Source organism: Glycine soja, chromosome 9 (genome assembly GCF_004193775.1).
Source record: "Glycine soja cultivar W05 chromosome 9, ASM419377v2, whole genome shotgun sequence".
In the NCBI taxonomy this organism is placed as follows: Eukaryota; Viridiplantae; Streptophyta; class Magnoliopsida; order Fabales; family Fabaceae; genus Glycine; species Glycine soja.
In genome coordinates, this window is record NC_041010.1 from 30107685 (window position 1) to 30115380 (window position 7696).

Here is a 7696-nt window from a genome sequence, read left to right on the forward strand (position 1 = left end):
TTCCTTGTGGGCCCTCTTTGATGGTGGCTATGTTGATGTCTCTCAGTTCGGCGTTCTCTTTTCGGATCCTAACAGCTGCTAACTTGAATTTTTCTTTGGTTGTTTGGGCTCTCTCAAGCTCTGTTTTAAGGGCTTGTACCTCTTCGTCTTCTTCTGGAGCTTCACCCTCCACCGCTTTAGTAGTTCTCAAATTTGGAAGCCAATCCAGACCTTGTGTGTAGGCTTTCAACCACCTACGGTAACCGTCGATGGGCCCATTGCTACTTCCCCTAAGTTCCTCGTCCTTCTTTTGCACCTTTTCTCATGCCTTGCGGACCCTCTGAAGCACCCTCACGTTGGTGCTATTGAAACCTCGCGCAATAAAAGGTGTGAGGCCTTCCTCTAATGGTGCTCCTCTCATAGGGTAGCCAAATTGTCTTATGGTGAGGATGGGATTGTAATTAATGCAATTAATGCAACCCCTCGTCCCCATCAAGGGAACACTTGATGGAAGCTTGCTTGTGGAGCTTCTATGGAGGCTGGATCTTTGAGCTTCAATGAGGTCCTTCAATGGTGATTTTTCACCATGGAGATGCAGCGGAAGGCAAAGGAGAAGAGGATAGGGGAGGCACCATCCACTAGGGAATAAGCCAAGGAAGAAGGAGCTTCACCACCAAGAATTGCCTTGGATAAGAAGCTTGAAGAGGATGCTTTAATGGAGGAAAAGAAAGAGAGAAGGGGGGAGCACGAAATTGAAGGAATAAAAGAAGGAAAGAAGTGGAACTTTGAAGTGTATCTCATAAGACTTTCATTATCCCGCAAGGGCATTGGGTAGAAGACTCCAAGTAGATTGGGCTAGAGATCCAAGGGAAGGCCCTAGGGTTCTCATGAGCCTTAGGGTATATTTTGAGCCCATGGGCTAAGTATGAGCCCGCTTATCTTTGTAAATATTAGAATAGGTTTTTCCTTCGTTTGGGTCTTGTATTTTGGCCATTCTAGTAGTATAGGGTTTTAGCCTTGTATTTCGGGGCATTTTGAGTAGTCTTTGTAGTAAGGACTTTTTTTTTGTATTTTCATGTTTTTTGTCATGGGGGTGAGCTTAGCTATTATAGGGGGTGTGTAGCTAAGCTCTAGCTTCTCATCTCAAGGAGGTGAGCTTAGCTATTAGAGATGTGTGTGTAGCTAAGCTCTAGCTTCTTTAGGAATCTTCTTAAGGAAGCTTCTCAAGGAGGTGAGCTTAGTTATGAAAGGGGTGTGTGTAGCTAAGCTCTAGCTTCTCAAGGAAGTTTTCTCAAAGAAGCTTCTCAAGGAAGTTTTCTCAAGAAAGCTTCTCAAGGAAGCTACCTAGTCTATAAATAGAAGCATGTGTAACACTTGTTGTAACTTTGATGAATGAGAGTCTTGTGAGACACAACTCAAAGTTCAACTTCTCTCCCTTTTTCTTCCTTCAATTTCGTGATCCCCACTCTCTCTTTCTCTCCCTCTTTCTTTTCCTCCATTGAAGCATCCTCTCCAAGCTTCTTATCCAAGGCTCATCTTGGTGGTGAAGCTCCTTCTTCCATGGCTTATTCCCTAGTGGATGGCGCCTCCTCTCACCTATTCTCCTTTGTCTTCTGCTGCATCTCCATGGTGGAAAATCACCATTGAAGGACCTCATTGAAGCTCAAAGATCCAGCCTCCATAGAAGCCCCACAAGCAAGCTTCCATCAAGTGGTAATCAGAGCACAAGAGCTTCAACTAGGTGCTCCTTAAACCTCCATTAATTTTTTTTCTTTACCTTCTCTTCCATTGTTGTTTCTTCATTTTTCTCCATGTATCTCCTCGCATGTCTTGTTCTAAATGTTGTTAACATGATTCTTTAGAGTTTCCACCGATTAAACTTGCTATAGAAACTAGATTTGATTTTCTATGGTTCAAATTTGTTGTTCTTGTTCTTGAACCATGAATTGTGTTGAGTTTAGGTTCCTTTGAGTTTTGTCTTGTTATTTTTTGTGGCTGAAACCTAAACCATAAAATTCTTACAAAAATATTAAAGTAGAAGAAAACCTCAAAAATCTAGAGTGACTTGTTCACCTATTGCAGTTTTGTCATAGAAGTCATGTCTAGTAATGAAACTTGTCACATAAGATTTCATATGTTGTGCTGAATTTTATTTTCTTGTTTCTTTGTCTAACTCATTTGTTCATGAGTGTATGAAATTATTTTAGCCTATTATTTGATTTGAGTCAAATCTTTCATGTTAATTAGTCCTTAACATGTTCATGCAAAATTCTTAGAGAGTCTTTGATTGTGAACCTTTTCTTGAACTTTTAGGTTTCCTTATGATTGTGTCTATTGTGAATTTGAGTTTTGGTGATTGAATTGCTGGCTGAAATGTTGATCCTAAGTGAATATTGAACTCCTAAAACTGTGGTAAAAAATCCTAGTGAGTTCAACATACATAGGAAGGTTGAAAGTAAGCCCAAGGCAATCAATATACCATGCTTAAAGAAACAAATCGCTGGTGCTGGCAGCTTGGACATACAAACTTGTAAAAATTACTGAGAATTGGTTACTTCGAATTTTTAGCTGAAATTTTTACTGAATTTTCTAGAAATCTGGAAAAAAGTTATAAAAAAGTAAACAAGTGATTTGGATAAAATGAAAAAATACGAAAAATCACACAAGTTGGCAGGAAAATCAGTATCCAGAAAAAAAAGGGTGAAAGGGAAGTGTGCTTGTTGTTTTGGCTCAAAATTTATTCTATAATTGGAAATTTCAATTGAAAATTAGTGTGAAGACAAGTGCCAAAGCTAGAGGTTTGTTGAGTCTTTTTTTTTTAGTTTTTTTTACTCTACTCTAGAGCCATTCTAAGTTTCTCTTTTAGTCTTAGCTTGCTTCTATGTCCTTTTCATTGCTTTAATTGTTGAATAATCCTTGAAAAATTGTCTTGTTAAAAACTCCATTGGTTTATCTTTCATTTCATTTTTTTTGGTCTTTGGTTATTGCTTGTCTCTTTGTTTCCTTGTTTGTGAGTTGCCATATAGGGAATTGGAAAGGAGGATTGGTGTCATCCCTTGAAGAATCTGAGTCAAGAAGCAAGGGGCCAACCACCTTAAGAGCTATTGGACTAAGAAGCACTCCAAATTGAGTGAATCACCAAAGAGAGAACAACCACCAAAATTGAGGACCGTTTTTTAATTTTGTAATTTGCAATTTACTTACCTTCATTGCTTTCAAGTTTTGTAACAAAAAGGCCTTTCATTGGAAGTGTGTTGGGAGCCTCCAATAGGTTACCAAACTTCCATTTGTGTGCAATAATTTTAGGCAATTTTTCCCTAGGATAGTGAGTGTTTTGTTGGGAACCTTGAATTTGGTCATCCAAACACTCTTAGGATTCGCCTAGTTTACATTTCTTGCTTACTTTCATAGCTTATTTCCTTTACCTTCCATTGTCAAACCGCCTAGATAGGTTTCCTTTTACCAATTAGTTTTACCTTATCTTTCACACCTCTTTTAGTGTTTATTTTGGATAGTTTCAACCATAATTTCTTTTACCTTTTGTTTTCAAACCTCCAACAAGAAAGAACCGCAACTTAGGAACCAACATGAGTCATCATTCATCTAGTGTTAATGGCGAGGGTACTAGTCATACAGACCCTTTATCTAGAATCTTAGATGAGTTGAGTTCCCTAAAGTTATGGAAAGAAAAACAAGAGAGAAAAGAAAAAGGAAAAAAAAGAGTGGAAGAAATAAGTCAAGATGAAAGAAAGAAAATAAGAGAGGAAGAAAGAAGAAAAATAATGAAAGAAATGAAAAGAGAAAAACATGCCTCCTATAGAAGTCATAACTCTTGCAAAAGCCTAAGTGAAGAACTTCGTGACTATTACGAAGGAAGGCATAGGTCACATCTTAGACCTCACTCCCATAGAAGAGAAAAGGAAAGAAATCCTCAAGAGGCTAACATTAAACTCTCATACTTCCATGGGAAGGACAATGTAGAGGCTAACATAGATTGGGAAATAAGGGTAGAGCAACAACTTAAAAAGATGTCTACTTCAAAATCTTATGTCTCTCACTCTTATCCAAAGAAAGACCAAGGTCAAGGCATCTTAGGGGTGACACCTTCTAAGCCCAAAGATGATAAGGGAAAGACAATAGAAAAGCAAGCCCCTAAGGCTAGTATGCAAGAGAAAACTAGCTCTATAAAGTGCTTTAAATGTCTTGGAAGAGGACACATTACTTCTCAATGCCCCACCACAAAAACCATGATTATGAGCGGCCAAGACATTTATAGTAGCCAAGATGAGGCTACTACTTCACCTTCCTCTAGTGAAAGTGAAAAAGCAAAAGGGGAAGAATCTAGTGAAGAAATCTACCCCCAAGAAGAAGGACAACCATTAGTGGTTAAAGAGAAGTGCAAGGAGGTAAGTGTCTCCTCCAAGAGTTTAGCTAAGAAGGAAACTCATTTTACAATAAAGACAAACAATAAAGAAACTTTCCCTCTTAGACAACCTCCACATTTTCTCTTTTGTAAAAAGGCACTTGCTAGCATTGCCACACCTCTTGGGCTTGAGTTTATTCCTCAAGTAAAGAAGTTGTTGGATGAGAGTTTGGTTCGCAAGAGCTTAAATCCTTGTGCTTTGTTGGTGCCCAAAATAGGTATTATTAGGCACCAAGTCCCTAAAATAGGTGGTATGATGAATGTTTTGAGTGGTGCAACCCTCTTTTGTAAAATCACTCGTACACCTAACATCTTCATGGTGTGTGTACATAGGGACCCATTAGGTAGGTTTATTCTTATTTTTAGTTTCAATACAAACTTAGGTACTCATATGGGACACCTTAGATTTGTCATACTTTTTGGTAGGAATAATCAATATGAAAATACAGAAAAAGGTATGTTTTATTGCCTTACTTTTCTTAATTTTTCAAATAGTGATCAAGGGGTTCCCATGAACCCTAAGAGAATAAAGGTCATTCCTGAGTGGCCCACTCCACCAAGTATAAGAAAAATTTGGGGCTTCCATGACTTAACAAACTTTAACAAAAGGTTTGTCCCATATTTTTCTATACTTGTAGCACCACTCATTGAGTTGGTGAGAAACCATGTTCCTTCATGGGAAGATGCCCAGGAAATGGGTTTTCAAACCTTACCTTACTTCAACATACCAAACACCACTAATACATATGTTTTTTTTTCTTTTTACAGGTGTTGAGGGAAGGAGCCCAAAGTATAAAGAACCTTGGGATTTGAGGTCAAATCCTTTCCAAGGTGGAGGGAATGATGCAATCCTATCCCGCAAGGGCATTGGGTAGAAGACTCCAAGTAGATTGGGCTAGAGATCCAAGGGAAGGCCCTAGGGTTCTCATGAGCCTTAGGGTATATTTTGAGCCCATGGGCTAAGTATGAGCCCGCTTATCTTTGTAAATATTAGAATAGGTTTTTCCTTCGTTTGGGCCTTGTATTTTGGCCATTCTAGTAGTATAGGGTTTTAGCCTTGTATTTCGGGGCATTTTGAGTAGTCTTTGTAGTAAGGACTTTTTTTTTGTATTTTCATGTTTTTTGTCATGGGGGTGAGCTTAGCTATTATAGGGGGTGTGTAGCTAAGCTCTAGCTTCTCATCTCAAGGAGGTGAGCTTAGCTATTAGAGATGTGTGTGTAGCTAAGCTCTAGCTTCTTTAGGAATCTTCTTAAGGAAGCTTCTCAAGGAGGTGAGCTTAGTTATGAAAGGGGTGTGTGTAGCTAAGCTCTAGCTTCTCAAGGAAGTTTTCTCAAAGAAGCTTCTCAAGGAAGTTTTCTCAAGAAAGCTTCTCAAGGAAGCTACCTAGTCTATAAATAGAAGCATATGTAACACTTGTTGTAACTTTGATGAATGAGAGTCTTGTGAGACACAACTCAAAGTTCAACTTCTCTCCCTTTTTCTTCCTTCAATTTCGTGCTCCCCACTCTCTCTTTCTCTCCCTCTTTCTTTTCCTCCATTGAAGCATCCTCTCCAAGCTTCTTATCCAAGGCTCATCTTGGTGGTGAAGCTCCTTCTTCCATGGCTTATTCCCTAGTGGATGGCGCCTCTTCTCACCTATTCTCCTTTGTCTTCTGCTGCATCTCCATGGTGGAAAATCACCATTGAAGGACCTCATTGAAGCTCAAAGATCCAACCTCCATAGAAGCCCCACAAGCAAGCTTCCATCATTCTTTCCATCGGGGGAACCAATTGACAGACGCTCCTTCTTTGCTTGCTAAGAGTCGGTCCCAGTTTGCCTCCTTTTTCTCGGTGCATGAGTGGTGGCCTTCTATCGGGCAAACAGGTCTCACCTCTTGGCGAAAAAGGTGTGAAACCAACCATACGTAGAGGGCCAGTGTACAACAAACGATCCTTGCACTGTTTTTCTCACATCTTCGGTCGAATGTGTCATATAGATCGGCTAAGATAGCGACAACCAGGCTTTCCCTGCGGTCGTAAAAGGCGAGAAAAGCATAAATCGCTGCTCGGTCCACCAACCCATCCACATTTGGAAAGAGGACCACCCCGAAGATCAAGAGTGCCAGGATGTCCATGAACGGGGCCCATTTGTCTTGACTTGCCAAGGTTCTCGCCTTTTCTTCCAAACATTTCATTGGTATTCCAAGCACCCCATTTTCGACTTGCTTTCCGCGGTCCAATTCCTGTGTTGAGATTTTGACTATTTTGGAAATTCTAGCCAAGGAGGGATAAAAGCCTGAGAAAAGATATGGTTTCCTTCCTCCCAAGGGCATCCCAGGATCTCTTCCAACTCTTCCACCGTGGGTCTTAACTGGAAGTTCCCAAAGGTGTAGCACCTCAAAGGCTGGTCATAATATTGGGCGAGGGAGGCAATGGCCTCCGTGGAGACCTTCGCCATGGTTAGGTCCCAGATCTTACCATAGGCTTTGCGAAAGGCTTGTCGCTGGAGTTGACCCATCAACTATCCTAACTCTTTCAGACTGGCGACTTCTAGGCTCCCTATCTTGACTTGATAGAACTTCTTTTTAAGCCAAGGCGCCTGACTCGATCCCATGTTTTACTAAAGTGGAATAAAAATCCTGTGTGAATCAAGACTCTGACATCTATCACCGGAAAATGGATGAATGCATGAAAAAATGCTTATGGCACAGATGCATTTTACGGATATGAAAGGCCGGGACATCATCTCTTTCTTAAATACAGCATTCGAGCAGCATAGCGCCCGATGCATGCATTTAAGAAAGTGACACAGACCTTTCGACTTCTCGTGACAAAATGAGGGGATCAAAATGCAACCCGTGCATGATGACATGATGCAAATGCGAAAAAAGGTAACAAGGAGATATACACAACATGGAAATATCCACAAATTATCATACAACAAAAAGGGTATATGTCATTTAAGTTTATGTGCATGGTAGTGTTTAACAGGTACGTAGCGTGTTCGCTTCGTGCCCCTATTTTAGGGACCTAAACAGGAGGAACTAAAAAGTTTTTTTAGTGATAATTCCCAAGGTGGTCATATCTCTCTTGACGGTTTCTAGAGGTGTCATTCCCTTTAACAAACATATTGCGGCAGTAGGGACTACCAACAACAATATGTTATCAAAGAGAAAAACTCTAGATGAGGGTTCACTATTATCAAGCAAGTCAGAGACCCAACATGACCACAAATTCACCTTCACTCCTTATGTTCCCATGGACCTGGGTATAGGGCCCTTTTTTTTTAACTCACCGTGTGTGCAAAAAGGTGT